The 19,610-nt window shown below is 39.4% G+C and overlaps 1 protein-coding gene across 4 annotated transcripts in view; it reads left to right on the top strand.

Annotated features, from left to right (window-relative positions):
* The window catches only part of LOC149223534 (methionine aminopeptidase 1A-like), a 205,231-nt gene that overhangs the window by 22,072 nt on the left and 163,549 nt on the right, over nucleotides 1-19,610 (top strand). The window lies entirely within an intron of this gene.

Genomic DNA, 19,610 nt, shown 5'->3' with positions numbered 1-19,610 from the left:
AAGAGTTCTATGAATGATGAACAGCTGGTATATAAGCGTAATTATTATTTCTGGAAATATCTCAGCTATATTTTTTTGAAAATGCATCATATATTACATTAAAAACTGAGATACATTTACATAAGGTTTGTTGCATCCAGAAGACAAGCAGCAGTTTCACAAGAACTCACAGTCTATATAAACAAGGAGAGCTAGCTTCCCCGCTTTGGCCCTGTTACCGCTCAAACTAGCAGGGGTCCTAGGAGGGGACCCTATAGGGCAACTACTAGGTCAAGGGCAACAATGGAGCGATAGCCCACTGTCACCTCAGTTAAGGCTCCCTGCTCTTTACAGACTTTCACCAGAGACCTGTTCTATGAGGAATCACAAGATGAATGGATCAATGGAGAGATGATGGGAGATTCTGAAGGCCTATTCACAAGAGAGACTCTATAGTATAGCTTGCTTGCTTTGGAAGCAAGGTGATGGGCTCTCTAGGAAGGGCTAAGAGGGCTTTTGAGGATAGGGTTTTGGAGTATACTTTGTTAAGGAAGCCCCTAGTTTGAAAAGGCCTTGTGAATGCTTGGATTCTAAGTTCTAAGTGATCTTTGTGGAATTGGAGTCAACAAGTTGCGGGACCACCAAGGGCCAAGTGGACTTGAAATTAGGTCAAGGATATGGAGCTGATCAATCAAGGATGTACTTGACCTAATTGGGGAAAGGAAGAGGATCAAAGAAGAAAGCTTGCTTTGATGATTTAGTGCTATGATCCCAATGAGTTTACTAGCCAATGGGAAACCAAGGGCAAGAATTGATCTTCGAGCTAGGGCTTGAAATATCTCAAGATCCCACTGTCGGAATCTCGTGAAATTTGGAGGGCTTCTTGAGGATACACCAGTTTAGTTGTGGGCAAGAGATTGAACTCTTTTGATGGCTAAATCGTGAGAAACATGATGCCCTAGGTGACCTATGGAGGCTAGACCTAGACAAAGAGGGGAAGGTGAGAAGAATTCTCTTTGAAAATGAACACCTACGGAAGGATCAGTGCCTAGTCCTTTGGGGAAGATGGAGTCAAGATGAAATTTGTGATTTAGAGGAACTACACCAAATCAAGGAGCCTCCTAGACAACTTCTCATGGCAATTAGGGCATGAGAGTAGTTGTTAGAAGAATTTATACTTCAATTTGCAATATTTGATGACTTATCAAGACATGTTTAATAAAAACAATCTCTAGGAACATTTACCTTTTCACACATGATACATAAGACGATGCAACACTACAAAAGATTAAAGTTCCACAATTTCGCATAAGAAAAGAAACAAATTTCAGATCTAGTATAGTGAAAATCCCAACAACATCAATGTTTTAAAGCAAATAACAAGAATAGACATGAAAATATTACTTACATGTGCAAAGAGTATATCCAATCACCAAAATTATGCCAATAATGAAGCTCCAAGACAAGAGAGAGATATCCAAACATCAAAATTCATCCATTACATCCAAAATCCTCCTCCAAAAGGGATAGCGAAAATCTCACAAGAGATAAGAACCCAATCCAAGTGATGATGATGAAAGTGAATCATCTCACTTCTATTTATACACGCTCTAATGAATTCATTTTAGTTAAATTGGCCTAATTGAGCCCCTAAAATAAAATAATGTGCATAATAACAATACTTTTGGTGACAAGCCCACCAAATAGCTCAATAACATAATAAGAAGCCTCTCAAGAGGGTTGAATGATGAACAAAGTGAGTCGTTGGGCCTTTGAGGAGGCCTAATGAAGTCCAAGGGGTGCCATGATGTAGAAATGGACTCCAAACATAGTGGACAAGGGGTTGGCCCCTTGTTTTCCAAACAAGAACTTGTGGTGCTCCCAAGTGGGTGTGGGGGCACAAGGATGTCCTCATGGGTCTCCAAATGGATCAAATATGCCTGTAGACCATCTGTAAGGGTTGGAGTAATGACATAAGCCCTCCTTCTACAGCGGGAGGCATCTTGGAACATTTGCAAAGTGTATGGTGCAATTGTGGGGCCGGTTGGGCATGGTGAACCAAGTGCATCATCCTCATGCCAAAGGTGGAACACGAGCAATCGATGAGTGCTGCTAGGGATCCATGAAATAATATCTGCTATGGTGGAGGCCCATGGCTCTCAACGCTCACCCTACAAGTGCCAATGTGGCCCTTTGGAGGGCTAGGACCCCGTATAGGGAGACCAAGCCCCAAATGGAGATTCACTTGCAATCTTGCATAAGATCCAATGCGTCCCCTTGCCCTCCAATACAACTAATCATTAGAATAATCAAGTAAAAGAGCTTACAAATCTTGGAATCAATGGAGCACTTCATGGTGGCATGCCTTTCCATAGTGGGCTTTGGCTTGTACATGAGTTACCCCGGCCTTTGTTTTTCCATCCTTCTTCATATGCCTTTTGCCTTTTATTGATTTTTATGAGAGCATGATGTGTAATATGTAGCAGTGGATACCCCTTTAAGGTGGGGCGGTTCATCGTCCATCGGGGGTTGGGACAATCATGGGTTCCTTAATGGTAGAGGGGGCTCATCTAGGGCCCGTAGGAACCAGTGTGATGGCCATGGATAAGGTGTAGAGCTCATGTTTTGCTTTTGCCCACATACTAAATTTGTATGTCTCGACCATCTTTTGCATTTTGTGGTACATTTCCTGTTGAGAGTGGCCAAATTATTCTTTTTCTTTTATTTTTAGCTGCATTAACCTTCGGGGCATCCTTCTAGACCCAACTTAAGGTGTGGACAAGGGCGAGGGAGAGGGGGAGGCTAAACCTGTGGACCCAATGGAAACATGTGGACCTGGATGGGAAAATAGATGAATGGGGCTAAAATGAGTGGAAGGGGAGTGATGTAGGTGGTATCGAGAAGCGGGACCACACAACCAAAATCGGGATTTCCCATGTAGTGCCAACCCTAAAGCCAATGGTCAGTAAAGGAGATCCCACAGGACTAGGATACAAGGGTAACCACGAAATCGGGTAGTGGAGACAAGAATACAAGCCTAACCCACTCTTTCTGCCAAATCCCCCCACCAATCCATGCCCAAAAGTGTCCATGACAAGTAAGGAAAATTACTCAATTATACTAATGAAAAGCCATACCTTTGGGGTCGGGAGGCCCACCTTCAAACATACATTCATGACAAGTGGTCGAGGGACCACATAGCTGGCTTAGGTGGTGGAGACGATGGCACATTGAGCTATCTGGTGGTTGTAAGGGGTTGTTGGTTGCCAGCTGAGGACTATTAAATTTAGGTATGTTCTATGCTTAGAGCAATTTGTTTCAATTTTCATAGTTAGCTCAATATCTTTTCCAGATTAGCAATCACATCAACATCAAAGTAAACTGTAGATAGAACATAAACATAAATTGCAGAAGACAAGCCAAGACAAGAGGACACAAGATGTGGCGCTAGCCAGAGACAAACCCCAATGTGGGGAAACCCTTGATCAATTCTTCTTCTATGTTCTTCAGTAGTTCAACAGAGAGAGAGAGAGAGAGAGAGAGAGAGAGAGTACATTTACAACACAAGTCAACACTTTGACTTTGTATATCTACATGAGATCAGTTGAAGACGTGCTACTTCAACTGATTCTCCAAGGTGACTCCTTCACCTATCATAGTGTAGCATCTTGTCAACTTACTGCACCTCTCCGTGTTGCACCATGCTGCACTTATCATCACAGTGTTGGACCTAATGACCATGCTATGCACTTCATGTTGCTGCTCCTGTCACTGTGCTGCTCCAATCATTGAGCTGCTCTTATCACGGATCTACACCCAATGTTGTACTCATCGCTGATTTGCACTCAATGACTGCTATGCTGCACTTCATCATTAGTTGCACCTATCACTGTGTTTCACCCGATCATACACTCAAGGCATACTCAATACATCATCATCATCATGCTGCAATACTTTAGTTGCTCTTATCAAACAATGTCCACTTTGCTGCAAATGTATATCAGCCTTAACTGCTTGCTATGGCTTGCAGCGTAGCAGGGAAACTAGGCTATAGCTATTTAAGACTGCCTTATTTATCTTGCTGTTACCAAAGATATCACTGCTGTCCATCTAGACTTTTATACGCTATGATGAGGGCTCCTCTTGCTGCGGCTAGGGCTTTATTGACTAGCTGAGATAGGGCTGCACAAACAGCTACATTTGTCCTTCATGTGCTGCGGATTATGGCTGCACTTTACAATGGCTTGATAGCAGATTAGGGCTCCTCCTTGGACAACAGATTAGAGCTCTTCTTGGCTGCGGATCGAGCTTCCTCAAATGCGGATTAGAGCCTTCCTCCAAATAGTGGATAGGGCACATCCCAATTGTGGCTAGGGCATGAACTGCTGCTTGATGTCTCCTCCTAGGACTGTGGCTAGGGTTCTTTAGGACTTCTTTTGTAGCGTATAGATGTTCCCTTAGACAACTGATAGATCTCTTATCAAACTGCGGCTAGGCATCTCCTTTACCTGTGGATAAGGAGATTCCTTTGATCAGCGGATTAGGGCTCTTTTGTAGAGTGGTTAGAACCCTTTTAGGACAACGTATAGGTCACAATTAGGCTCCTTCCTTCACTGCGTCTAGGGCTTCTCTGTGACTGTAATTTAGGGCAGCGTATAAATTTCTCCATGGCTGAAGCTTGATCTTCATTGGGGCAGCGTAGACTTTATTTCCATGCCAGTGTAGGCGTTTCTTCATGATAACAGAAGGGATTCTTCCATGGCTGCATTAGGTCTTCTCCATTAGAGCAACGTAGAGCCTATTCTCCCATGACTGCATTTAGATCTAGGGCATGTTATCTTAGGGCAGCGTATATGCTAGGGCACTCCCTCTCATCAAACCCAAAACAGGATGAAGAGGGATCACAAGAGTGAGTGAGTATCAAATGACTTAAAGTCCTCTTCTATTTATACTAAAACGTTGAGCACAAGTGGGGTTTATTTGGTAGCTGGCCGACCTTGACGAATTGTCCCATAACACAAATAAATTCATATCTCCATGAATACTTATCGGAATTGGATGATCGTTAGATAAATCCTACACCTCTCGATGAGAGGGATCCAAGAAAAATATCAGCTTCCATTAATAAGATGACCCACATGGAGTTTGGCCCTAGTTGCCAATTTTAACAAGGACCGATTAGGAAAATTTTTCTCCTATATACACTACCCACAGGCAGTGGGTAACATGCCCCAACTTGAAGACTATCTACATCTTTCTAAGAAATGGAAATTTTGGCTGACATTTGGATAGCCAAATCCAGTAAATCCAGATTTCTCTTTTCAGCTGAATGGAGTGTTCTTTTCATGAAAAGTTGCTCGATGGCATCTTTTCCAAAAGAAAGAAATACCTATTGGTTGGATAATATTCCACACTCCCACGTGACTTAGGCTCTTCAAATTCATCTTCATGGAATTTGGCATACGACTCAAATGGTGCAACTACCAATTCATGATCACTTATGTACAAGTTGCTTTCATATAAGTTACTAGGATTCCGTATATTCGGATACATATCTGGATTTGGATCTCGACCTGGATATGGATCCACTAGTTTTTGGAAAAACCAAGATCTGGATACAGCAAGAAACGACAAGTACAATCAATATATATTTTCTGAGTTTAGGCTTCTGTGACTCATAATGCTTTAATTAAGTTCTTCCAGAGTAATCACATTGAACAATTTTGGGTCGATGTTTCGAACCAGCCAGTGTGGTTCATCATGGTCCTGATGATGAACCACACTAGCTGGTTTAAAACATCGACCCAAAATTGTTCAATGTGATTAATTCGGAAGAACTTAATTTAATTAAAAAAATATATTTTTATATTTAAAAAAATTAAAATTTACATAAAAATAAAAATATACATGAATTTTTAAATAATAAAATATATAACTATTATCTATAATATTTATAATACTTACCATTAATAATACATAACTTCTCTCTCTCTCTCTCTCTATATATATATATATATATATATATATATAAGATTTTTTTTAATAATTCTAATTCTAATTATATATATTTTCTATGTGGTTCACAAACCTTGGAGATTAGTGACTGCTATGTCCACAGGATATTTGTACTGGGCAGATCCACCCAAAGGGATCACTTCTTGACCACTCAACCATGGAGTGATCCTGAGGGTGTCGACTCTCGAGAGAATTGAAACCACGACTCAACCATGGAGTGATCCTGAGGGTGTTGACTCTCGAGAGAATTGAAACCACGACCTCTCAATAGCAAAGGTGCTTTAATAATGAGGACGTGACCAATTGAACTAACCCTCGGGGCTTCTATATATATATATAATAATTTTAATATATTAATTTATAATATTATAATTGTAATTAATAATATATAATAATTATAATATACAATATATAACTTAATTATAATGCATACAAATCATAATACGTAATATTTAAATTAATTAATATTATAGTAGTTAATAACTTATAAGAGGTAATAATCAATGCTGACTGGGATAGGGCTTGCATCACTATTGCGTCTTGCAAACTTGGGATCCCATGCCCTGCAACTCATATTCCTGTGTGGATAATGCTATTCAACCCTTGATTTCAATATTCAAGAAAGTGGAATTCATCCTTGTAACTATTTCTTCAACCCACATGCGGAATAAAAAATAGCTCTGGTTGGCACTTGGCCTTACTTATTACATTGGCGACATTTGAGAACTGTTAAAACATGGGCAGGAAATCAATCATTTAGAGAGCAGATTTGTCTTCATGTTCTCTTGGTTCTTGCTAAGCATCAAATAATGAAGTCTTTGAAGAACCTAGAGTGCAAATTCCCCACCCAAAATCACTCTATGTGTTTCTGAGACATGTAATTCCTCAACCAATTGTAATTTCATGCCCTAACTACCCTTGCAGTGTTCTGTAATTGTGAACTCTCTATGTATATGTGGAAAATAGTATATGTTGAAATTATTGTTGAAAATAGTGGGTCAACACACGTCATTCTCATGGATGGATCTTGGCTTGATTGTCATGGATCCAAATCTATATCTGATCCGAGGATCTGCGGATCTAGTCCCCAGGCTTGACGTGTCCGTTTGCATAGGCTTTCATCTTGTTTATTGTTGGAAGCTTGATAAGATGCAAGGTTTTGATTATTATGCTCTTTTTCAAGAGGAAGAAGTTCTTGCACTCTTTGGGTGGCCAAGAAACCTTGCTCTAAATTTCATGGGTTTTGACTTAAAAGAGGTAACAAAACTCTCAATTAAAAGCCAAGGCGTAATTTACCAAAAGATTTCTTGGTTAGAATAAAGGATTGGCCTTATCATATTCATTGATAAATCTAACATGAAACTTGAGAATAGTTTTATCTTCTCTCTTCTTGATGCATCAAAACTCCAAAAAAATCATCTTGCACCAGTTGTAGGTATTCAACATCCATGATCAATCATGATCTTTCTTCAATGGAGTCGTCAATGGATGTTGTTAGGTGGTGATCCGCTCTTGTGTTCTGGAATAAATGTTCAGGTTCCTTAAGGCATGGAACAATGCCTTGTGGGTGACTAAATCTTAGAGAAATTTTCTTATAAGTATGATTCAATTGGAGTTGCTAGGTGAGTAAAAATAAAATATAACAATTAAACAAAAACTCACCAATGTTGTTGGAATAACCAAGGATTGACAATGATCCTTGTCAACGACGCCAAATTGTAATCACTAGAAATTGCACCCTTGCAGCTGGTATTATTGAATGATAACTAATAGACAGATAGCCCAAAGGTCATGAGTCGATTGTCTCTCTGTTTGGATTTGGTGCTTTTCCAATCTTAGGGGGCCATCCCTAGTTTCTCTTGCACTAAAATCATCTAAAAATATGCATGTTAGTATAACAAATTCACACATGTAATTAAACAACCAGGGATTTAGAAGATTCATAATTGAAAATATATGCGAGAATTTCAACATGTAATCAACAAAATAGCAGAGAAAAGTGAGGAGTGAATGCACTCTAGGTGATTAATAAAATCAAAATAGAGGCAAGAGACTAACTACACCACTTGAAACATGAGATATATCATCAAGTTGAAGAGCTGCGAGAAGAGCATTGTCAAACTTTGCCTTTGTATTGATCAAAAGACTAGTTGCATCATGGAGATGGAATACAATATGGATCACAATAACATGCCTTGCACAAAGTATAGATAAAGAAAATAAGAAGAGAAGATACAAAGATGAAGCATTGTTGATTGCTCTTAAAGAAATTGTGCTAAAAATGACCGTTTTCCCTCACTTTATAGATCTTTGATCGTCCTAAAGGAGGTGCCTAACTCATAAAATGTGCCTTCCCTAAGTTCTAACTCCCGATGAAGTAAAGTGAAGTGAAGCAAAGGCCATGCGACTTGCTCATGTAAGAGCCATGCTTCCTTTATGAAGTGAAATGGAGTGAAGTGATCCCATTCACTGTAATGTCCCCATTTTCAGTTTCCCTTATGATGTAGCTAGGATGGATTTCTAGGGTTGGTGACAGCTTGGTCATGGGAGCGAAATTTCGTTATTAATGGGCTTGGAGGGTTTTGGAGGAGTTTTATGGCATTGGGTGGGGATCACTCGCAACACTTCATCATCAGGGCCAATTCCGCACAATTTATTCTTGGTTCTGCTTCATTTTGACAATTTCTGTAAAACAGGGTTATTATTGAACATATTTTAATTAAATACACTTAAGGGCTTATTTTGGGAAAAATATTTGATGAAACACCTTAGTGTAATAGCTCATTGGAACTGAAATGAAGAGATCTGCAGATGGTGAAAAGTGACTTTTAGTGGCCAGTGAGATTGTAAAGGCGGATTAAGGAAACAGGGAAACTAAAAAGGGGAAAATGCTTAATTGAGGAAAAAGGCCAAGTGACTAAAATAAAATTAAGTCACTTAAGATAAGGGTAAGAAGAGAAGCTTCTAGAGCGGGAAATAAAATAATTAAAAAATGCTTCGAAAAAGCAAGAGAATGATCCATCAAGCCTTTAAAAGGAGGGGAAGCAAATCATTTGGCATATCTTGGAGTTGTGATACTTTCTTGTTGGAAAGGTTATGGGAACGTGGTTTTCAACTTTGGTAAGCCCTAGTACAAAAACCCTTGGGTTTCCTATTGTGAGATGGACGCAAACCCAACCCGCTATTGAGGATATATTATCCAGAAATCTCAAGGAGCTTTAACAACATTATTGGAGATCAGATTTGGAGTAGATCTGAAAATTGGAGTGAGGATCATCCAGATTCTCTATTTGGGCATTCTTTCCAGTTGCAGTTTATAGTGGGAGGCTAGCATTGCAGCAGAATTTTGGAGGCCATCTTAGCTATTTCCCAGCTCAACGAATTGCAAATGTACTGGCATATATTGTAGTTAATATAATAAAGCTGACATTTCCTGCATGTGTTTCTTGTTTATTTTGAGTTGCAACGTTTTCTGGGTTTATTATGTCATAAAACTTATTTAGTTTTGTGGCATAAATTTTGCAAATTGAACGGTTTTTAATTGAAGAAATTTATGGCGTAATTTATGAAGAAAAATTCTTGAAGTCTATGACAAAATTATTTCCGGGATATTACAGTGGTATCAGAGCTGGTTTTCCTGCCAGCCCTATGGTTTCAAGAACAGTTTTAGTCTATTATCAGTGCTAGTGTTGTGCCACCAGGAATCCGATTTGTTTGTGCAGGCTAAATTCTTAATTTACGAAGGCCACAATTTTATTTGATAGTAGCCAGATTCTCCAACTAAAGGGGCCAAGTTAATTATTTTTACGAAGGCTAAATTTAGCGTATAACTGAAGGAAAAAGCGACCAAATCTCAAAGATGACGAATACAGTAATTGACAGAGGCCAAGTCTGTTCATGAGAAAGCCACTTTCAAAACCAAGATTGTTGCTAAACTCTAGCTGCTAGATCAATCGTCATTGAGCCTGCACAGATCAAACTTATTCTTATCATCAATTGCAGATCATGTTCACGTATGGGCCACATTGAATATTCGAACTGCCAACCAGGAAGGGGGCCGTGTTAGTACATATCAGAGGAATGACGAGATCGAAAACAGAGCCAGCCTGAATTCTCAAGTCTGTATTTTGCGGAGGCGCATCCCTATCACAATGTTGGGCCAAATTTAATATTGTTGAGCTGTATTCATAATTGGATTGGGTCTGAGATTCAATCGAGTTCATGCAACCAAACCAACATTCCATTGAAGCTGAGTTATTACAAGCCAAGCCATATTGAAATTCCATGTAGAAGAATTAGGGTATGCAGGACGTTCAGAATCATCTGGTCGCTGAATTGGGATCTTTTGTGGATGTAATTGCTACCTGTGCATTCAACTGCAAAAGTTTAGGAGTACGATCTGGAGGTTGAGTATGCCTGTGTGTTAGAACAGATACTTGACCTGTGTGGCCGTATTTAATCAGTGCGATTTGATTCGCTCAGGGTACCATGGGCCAAGGCCGAGTTTATTACTCGATCGGGGCCGGATTCAATTTATTGTTTGTCAGAGGCTGAGTCCAAGGCTATGTTCGTGGTCTCTATTAGGAGCAAGGCAATCAATTTTGTGGTCGAGCCGCCATTTCAGAAGCTGAGTTGGAGACTGTGCACGTGATCCCTACTGGGGCAATCACTTTGTGGATGAGTTGCCAAATTTCGTTGTTGGCGTTGAGGTTTGAATGAAATGTGAGCCGATGAGTTTATGATGTTGGTCATGGTCAAGGCTAGTGTGCGTTGCTGTATCAATAGGATCTAACCTTGCAGAGTGTGAATGGTTGTAGCAGAATGGCCTTGATTGTATGGAGGCCGAGTGCGATGGCAACTTTGATGTACAAGTGATGGCCATATGTCAAGTGGCTGTGCGTTAGGCAGAGTGAGGCAGTGCAATTTGAAATCTGAATTATACACCTATGCATAGAGGAATCCTTGTACCTGCAACAGAGTGATCTACTGTGCGCATAACGAAGACCATATGTTTTGACTAAGTTATGAACAGAGAAAATACCAGTGCGCTTAGTAGAAATGGCTATGGTGCAAATGAATGGTGCGCATTGAACCTTATTTGAGTGCTGGTTGATCAGAGTGTGATCTGGTGTGTTTTCAATGTGTTGTGGACTCAAATAAGCATAGTGCGTTAACAATGTTGCAAGATGCATTTGCTGTTGGTTGCTGTGCATACCTGTAGCATGAACAAAATTTGATGGCTGAGTATTGGTTGGGTGTTAAATTTGAATAGTGCTGTTGCAGGGTTTCATTGAAGAATACATTGTTGTAGTTGTGTAATGCATAGTATGATTGATGTGTGGCTGTTGTAGTTACAGGAGTCTGTTCAGTGATGTCATTGGAGGCCGAATTCTGTACCTTGGCAGGCCCAATTTGGTGTCAACTTTAGCAAAACTAATTATGGAGTTGAACTGTTAGCAAATTACTGAATTGCATAGACGAATTTGGTTGGAGGAGTCCATGAGCCATACCTATTTAGGAGGTTCAAGTTTATACTGGAGGATGAGATTGCTGTAGCTACAACTTCTCTGTCTAGCTAAGATTATTTCTCCCTATGGGCTGAATTGATAATGAGGTTCATCTTGTATCCATGTATTGATTTTTGTCTTAATGCATGTTGCTGGGTTATTTAAAGCTTAGCATCAAAACCATTAACAAAACAAAGAACCAATCAATGAGAAAGCCCTACAGAAGGTTGTCAATTGTGGACACGTATATGCGAAGTTAATATTTGTAAGGCTGTGTTTATGGGTATTGAAATCAGAATAGTGTCCAAGGATGTATATAGTGCTAAATAATGGATGAAAAAAATGAAACAGGCCTTAGAAGGCTTCATAAATATCATAAATAGCACGAGTAACTTAGAAAGAAGATTGAATCAGCGCCGCAATGCATCACTTGGTTCTTTATGTTGCAGTGCTTCTTTGGACTAAAGAACAAAACATAACAACATACCCTTTTCAAAGGGGGTACATTCTATCCTACAACTGGAGCAGATAAGGGATTTGCAGAAAGAACTGGAGGTAGGGAATTAGCTTTTTGCACTTGGGTCAGATTTGAAGAGCATGAAGGCGACTGAGGAAATTCTCCTTAATCTGGGGAAATTAGATTCAGACCTTTCTAAGGTGAGCCAATTAGATTTGAGGGTTCTAAATTGGGCACTAAAACCCACAATGCTCACCTTGATCCAACAAAGATTCTTGGAACACACTTCTGAAGGGTTCAGACTTACAGTTGTCTCCTGTCCCACTGTGATTACCAGAATAACTTCACTTATGCTCCCTTATAATGATGACATGATGAGGGATATTTTCCAGCTGATAGAAGAAAGTTTTTAGGGACCGCATGACATCGCGAGTCATACCTTTGGAAAGGGGTTCAAGATTTTAGAGATCATGGTTGGAGTTATGGGTGATCATGAGGCCATCTACAAGCTGCTGCAGTCCAGGTCGTTGGACATTTGGAGGAAGGAGCATACTATCTCACTTGCTGCTCATGAATTAACAAAAGGTTGGCTGAGCAAAATATGAGACTCTTTAAAGGGCAGTTGACCAAGGAGGAGCTAAGGAGGAAGCGAGTTTGTGCGTCTAACCACTCGAGCGAAGATGACAAGGATGTGAAGGTTCAAGCCAACAACAAGAATGAGCTAAGGAGGAAAGGTCTTTGCTTTATCTGTAAGGGACCATGGGGGCCAACCACACATGCTTGAGTGATATAGAGGAGAAGATGGAAATAGATCAGGAGGAGATTCTTTCTAACCCTTTTGATGAAGATTCTTCTTCTATAGACGAGTCCATTGATTTTCACGAGGATACCTTTGAGGAGCATGAGCAATCATGTGAAGATATTGATAGCAACTCACCTATACATCCATGTTTGATGGTTGAGAATGATGAGAAACAGATTGATCCCATGTGTGAAGAAGGCCAAGGAAAGGACACTCAGGAAGACTTGAGGAATGAACTGCTATTGATAGTCCAACATGGAGAACATGTAGAGGAACATGAGACAAAGGAGGAGTACGACATTCATAGTGTGCATGATGAGTCACCTTTGAGGAGCCAGTTGGAGGCTCAAGTTGAGACTGTGGTTGCGGCGGAGGTTGAGTATCCATCTTTAGGGCCGACCCTTGATGAGGTGCAAGTGGACATAGAGGCATTCAACAAGGTTTTAGAACTTTCAAATGGTAGCCACCAGGAGAAGATTGAGAATTTCAGGGTCAATCTTGTGGCATTGAAACAAAAGATATAGGAAGTCTGAGGCACCCTCTTACAATAGAATAGTAAAATTTGGGAGCTTAGAGTGGTATGGGCCGAGTCAATAGTCAAGCTGTCTCGCATTGAGGGGCAACTAAAGTCCCTAGCAAGGCAGTAAGAGGAGTTTACTTGGGAGTTTTAGAGTAGCCCTCTTCAGGAGTATATCGATAGTGCTTGTAGTGTTACCAACCCACCTCTGTATATTAGAGAAAGGGGCAAAGTATTTTAGATGCATTTATTGGTCGATCGGTAGTGCAACGAGAGTTGACCTTGGAGCAACATCAACATAGTGGACTTATTCCATATGCAGGTATTCATGCATTTGATCCTTCCCACGGGATGGATTGGTAGGAGATTATGAGTTGGTATCCTATTGATGGGGTGATTCTTGGGAGAATATTTTTGGCCAAGGGTATAGCACAATAGGAGCCCTTAGGTATGGGTGATGATGATTGGCCATGGTGGCATTGAGATCCAGGTGGATCTATTGATAGCAGGATGAGTCAGAGATTGGTTTGGGATCCAAGCATTGAGGGATCCATTCATGGTTGGTTGGCACAAAGGCATGATGTCGTACAATGGTTTGTATGGGTTTTTGGTATCAGTGTGGAGATGCATCCATATTGTTCAAATGTGGATTGCTTGAGGGCAAGCAATCTTGGGGCGGGTGTTGTACATTGGATAAACCGACGCTCCCCGTGTGTTTCGTGGCATGGATTAACTGCCTCGTGGATCCTCATCTCTGGTGATGCAGTTGTTGACTAATACCTGCAGGTCTTAGTTTAATGGCAATCGTGATTCCCAACAAGTGGTATTAGAGCATAGGTCACGAGTTCGATACGCACTCGGCTCGCGTTGCGAGGGAGATTGTCGGACATTAGATAAACCAACGCTCCCCATGTGTTTCGTGACATGGAATAACTGCTTCTTGTGGATCCTTACCTCTGGGGATGTGGTCGTTGACTAATACGTGTAGGTTTCGGTCTAACGACAATCGTGATTCCCAACAGCTGTAGGATTTGTAATGTCCCCATTTTTATTTTCCCTTATGATGCAACTAGGATGGATTTCTAGGGTCGGTAACAACTTGATTATGGGAATGAGATTACGTTATTAGTGGGTCTAGAGGGTTTTGGAGGAGTTTTATGGGGTTTAACAAGGATTGCTCGCAACACTTCATTATGAGGGTCAATTCTGCATAATTTATTTTTGGTTCTGTTGAATTTTGACAATTCATGTAAGACAAGGTTATTATTGAGCATATCTTAATTAAATATGCTAAAGGTGTCATTTTGGGAAAAATATTTGATGAAACACCTTAGCGTAATGTTGAAAATTTGGCAGCTCATGGATGAATATCTAAAAATAGAAAGCCTAAAGTATGACTTTCCAAAAGTAATAGATCGTCTTGCATCAATTGGTAATCAAGTATTGTTGATGGAATATTCCTTCTAACCATCAATCAGTCCTAGTAGTTCAATTTCGACTTAATCATCAATATTATCATTAATATTATTATTATTATTATTATGATACTATTATATTATTATTAAAAAAAATTCAAGTCACTTAACCATGGCTCTCAATAATGTTCTCTTACACTCTCATTATTGGCATGGCATATTCCTCTTACACTCTCATTAATGCTCTTACACTCTCTTACACTCAATAAAAACAAGTCATAAAAGATTCTTTATACACTCTTTTACGCTCTCATTAAAGCATGTCATGAAAGATTCCTCTTACGCACTCTTTAATGCATATGTTACACTTTCCTTCTTAATTGCATAAGTGCCAAAGGCATGCGTACCTTCTTAATGACATGACATTTCCTAAATGGGCATATGTTACTCTCCTCTTGGCATGCGAGTTACCCCTCCTTAATGGCATGGATTCGTTGCTCCTATATTTGCCTCATTCTTTCTCCCCTCACTACTTGTGCATTGTGAAAGAAGAATTTGAACTTGAGGGAGAGTTGGAAAGAGTTGAAGAAGATTGTGAGAGAAAGACTTGGAGAGTAAGAGTAGAACTTGGTAAGCCAAGGTTGATTCAGTGTGTGCATCTCTTGCTGCTACCATTGATCTTCATGCTACAACTTATTAAAATTTGGGTGAACTTACTCATTCTCTTGATCTCTCATTATATCTTATATCTCTATTGAACAATTGATTTCTAATAAAAGAAGAATTCGGTTGGCTTTTCCTCGGAGGTTGGTGCAACTAAAAAGAAAAGAAAAAGCATAATTGGCCACATTCAATAGCAAAATGTACCACAAAATGCAAAATATGGCTAGGACAAACACATTTAGCACGTGGGCAAAAGCCAATACATGAGCTCTACTCCATCATCATGGCCATAACCATAGTTCTTACAGGCTCTATGAGCCTCTTTCATCATATGGGAACCCATGATTGTCCCAACCCCTGGTGGGCAATGAATCACCCTACCTTAAAAAGGGGTATCCACTGCTATATCTCACACATCATGCTCTTACCCCTTGAGCCCCAACTAGTTAATTAAATAAAAATCATAAAAAGGCAAAATGCATATAAAGTATGTTGAAAAGTGTAACTAGGTTCAGTGTTCATAATGACATGTAATTATGATTTTATGTAATGAGATGTAAAGAAGAAAAATAAAATTATTGTATTGCTTTCCTCATGGGTTTCATGAGCAAGGGATTTTATTTTTGAGTCAAGACTCCCATTGAGAGTCTTTAGGAATTATTTGTCAACTAGTCATAAAATATTAGAGTCATTGTCATGTAATGAAGTCACGTTACACTTTGTAAAAGGTCAAACTTGTCTATGTAAAGTATCCTCCAAGACCTTGTCAGTTATCACTTATCCTCTTCAAGTCGGCCTACAACGATGGAAGAACTTGCTAGAAGAAGTCAAACTAACCACTAGTAATCATGTCGGCCTAAAAGGACATGTTGAGGTGTATATATAGCCACACTCGGCCTCACTTAGAGGCAAGCAAATCGACAAGCATTCGATCAAGAAGAAGTGCAAAGATGAGGCCAACAATAGAAGTGTGAAGAAGATATAACAAAAGAAGGTTTCTTCTAGGGATAATGAAGCAAGGATTCTTTTGGGTATAGCAAAGAAGAGATTCTTCTGGGTATAACGAAGAAGAGATTCTTTTGGGTATATCAAGGAAGGTTTCTTCTGGGGTCATCAAAGGAAGTATTCTTCTGGGGTACTCGTTTTGGGTACAAAAGAAGGACCAAAGGCATCAAGAGAAGATCGAAGGAGAACTTATTGCTGCATAGAAGGAGGTCGAAGAGAAGCAATATAGAGACTAGGGTTTCTGATCTAGAGACAAAGATTCTCTAGAGATAGCCGAGTAGAGTAGTGTGAAGTCTAGAGACCGAGATTCTCTATTGGAAGCTGAAAAGAAGCAGTGTGAAGGATAAAGACTGATTTTCTCTAGAGGAAGCCAAGAAGAGCAGTTTAAGATCAAGAAGAAAGTTGAGGAAGGGAAGAGGCAGAGCATCAAGGTTAGTGACAAGGTTCTTGGGAGGATACTTGAGTCAAGGGTCTTTTTCATGGTCTTGGTACTCACCAATTGAATATTTAGAAGAAGAATTTTGATTGAGTTTCGTCTCAAAAGGTGACAGGTTTTGGCCCTGGCTGACAAGCCTACATACTGTGTCACTTGTCTTTTATTGTGCATATTGTTAATTGTCTTGATGAAAAGAACACAATAATAACATAATGAAAAAGACTATAAGCTAAAAAGTAAAAGTATATCACAAGCAATTGTCAAGTAGAGAAATCTTTTAACTATTCATACTCTAGATTTCTCAACATTGTATCGGAGCTAAGGTGTTGAAGTCAAAGGAAGGGCATCTAATCAAAGAAGACACTCAAGAATCGAGTGTCAAGAAAGACATCAAAGCAAGTTGAAGGTTATCAAAGCAAAAGATCAAGATATACATTAAAGAATCAAACCCTAGATTGAAGAAATCTACACCAACAAGAGTTTAGAAACCATCTTCAAGAAAGAAGGAAGTTGAAAACATTCAAGAAGGATCGTGAATCAAGCTCTCTCTCATCAATCTCTCAAGAAGCAAATCCTCTATCAACATCAAGATAAAGGAGGAAGCAAGTATCAATTTCTCAAGTAAGTCTATGACTATATTCATAATAACAATATGTCTTTTTGCAGGGAAAGCAATAAATTGGTTGGGGCTACAAATTTCCTTGCATGGAAGAAAATGACGGACCTAAATATCATTGAGAATAAGGTATCACATCAAGGGATCAATAACCCAGCCTCCAAAGGAAGATACTCAAGCACATGCTAGATTTATGAAGGGACAAGTGAGAGGCCAGAGGATTCTTATAGAATCTATAAAAGGCTCTCTAATCCCATATGTATCAAAGTTGGAGATTGCAAAAGCTATATATGAAAAATTGGTAGAATTGTTTTCTGTAAGTACTACAGGAGAAGTAATCTCATTAAAGAAAGAACTCTACAAACTAAAGATGTCCAAGGAAGATGGAATAGCCTCATACTTCATGAGGATATTAGAAATTCGAGATCAACTACAAGAGCTAGGAGAAGTCATGTTTGATAGAGAGATGACCATAGTGGTACTGAATGCACTGCCGGAAGAATGGGGTAACTTCACTTCAAGTTTATATGGGAAGAAAGGGACTACTACTCCATTTCAAGATCTATGGTCACTTTGTAAGATTGAAGAAACCAGACTGAAGGCAAAGGTTGATGTTGGACCAAATGAGCAGAATCAAGCATATGCTGCTATGGCAAGAAGAAAAGGGAAATTTGGAAAGTTTGGTCCTCAAAAGAAAAGGAAGAACATTGCTAAGATAAGATGCTATGGATATCAGGAACTTGGGCACTATAGAAGAGATTGTCCTAAATGTATAAAGGACAAAAGGGATAGGGAAGAAGCCCATATTACTGAGGAAGTGAAAGAACCTGAGACAAAGAAACTAAGAAGGAAGAAGTGAAAGATCTCTACTATGACTGAGATGATTTTCTTCAAGGTACTTTCCACTTGTAATTTATAGATAGGAAGCAATGTAAATAAGATAGGATGCATCAGATTATAGCATCATGGTAGAAGCATTAGAAGTAAGAGCTCTTGACATGAGAAGAAGAAAGAATCTCTGGAATAAATTCTATTGATTACAAAGAATGAGGGCTCTTGGAGACCTCACTGAAATCTCAAGTATAGAAAGAAGTAAAGGTCATCATCGACTGGGATGATCATACAATAGTTAGGAAATATGTGCTGGGTGAGGATATGAAAGATCCTCAAGTTTCTCCGATGGAATCCTTATCAAAGGATTCTCCGATCTAGAAAGAAAGCAAGTGTTTCATCAGGAATTCCAACTCATGGGATTCAAGGAATGATGGTATGCTGACATAACAGTGAAGCAGGGTAAAACTTGTTCGTTCAAAGGAAGCTACTACACTAAGTTTGGATGACCCAAAGGAAAGATGAGGTATGTATGCTTACATAGATTATTATGAAAGTCATGTCATATGGTTGCAAATAATATGGATCACTATTTCCATCTTGGGAAATATGATCAAAGAAAAAGGGGATCTCCTCCTTCGAAAGATTGCAAAAAAGCATAAGTCACACTAGATGAAATCAACATAATATGTTCTCATATGAATCATGAGGAAGCTGACTACAATTAAGGAACTCTAATTGGAAGCTCCTGGGAATGAAGTGTGTGAAAAGAAAGGAAGAGATCGTAAAATATGCAACAATTCAACATTCGAGACCAAAAAGAGTTGACTAGAATATCTCCCAGAAAGATATGAAGACTCGGATAAGATGGAGACCCTTGACAATGAATATCTTTGGAGATGTGTCAACATGCATACATGATGCTGATACCTACATGAAGATGTCATGATAAGAGACCATCACAAAGGTAATTTTGATTTAAGTGTTCATTTTGTATTTTTAAACTAATATTTGGATGGGATTATGTAGGACTGCCAAAGGGAAGATCTGTGGATGACTTCTAGGAAGACCATATAGAAGGATGTAAGATCCTTTCGAAAATATGACATGAAAAAAGCAGCATGACATGAAGCAAAGCCAGATGGAAAAACTGATGAATCACTTTCTGATGAAAGGAATGAGGACATGACTGACTCATGAACGAAAGTGATGGATGGTCTGTGCCCTATGAAGAAGTCCCAAAAGATGAAGACTCCATAACGAAGAATAAATTCGTGACATCAAAGGAAGGAGCTTTTCAAGCAGCTGGTTGTTCCATGATCTCCACATGAGAAGCTGTTGTAGGTCCCTAGTTAAGAGGGAGCCTG

The sequence above is a fragment of the Pinus tabuliformis genome, chromosome Q (assembly GCF_031772625.1).
Source record: "Pinus tabuliformis cultivar Carrire ecotype Pingquan chromosome Q, CPIR1, whole genome shotgun sequence".
Taxonomy (NCBI): Eukaryota; Viridiplantae; Streptophyta; class Pinopsida; order Pinales; family Pinaceae; genus Pinus; species Pinus tabuliformis.
Note: the sequence above shows the minus strand (reverse complement) of the source record. Positions and strands in the feature narration are given on the sequence as shown.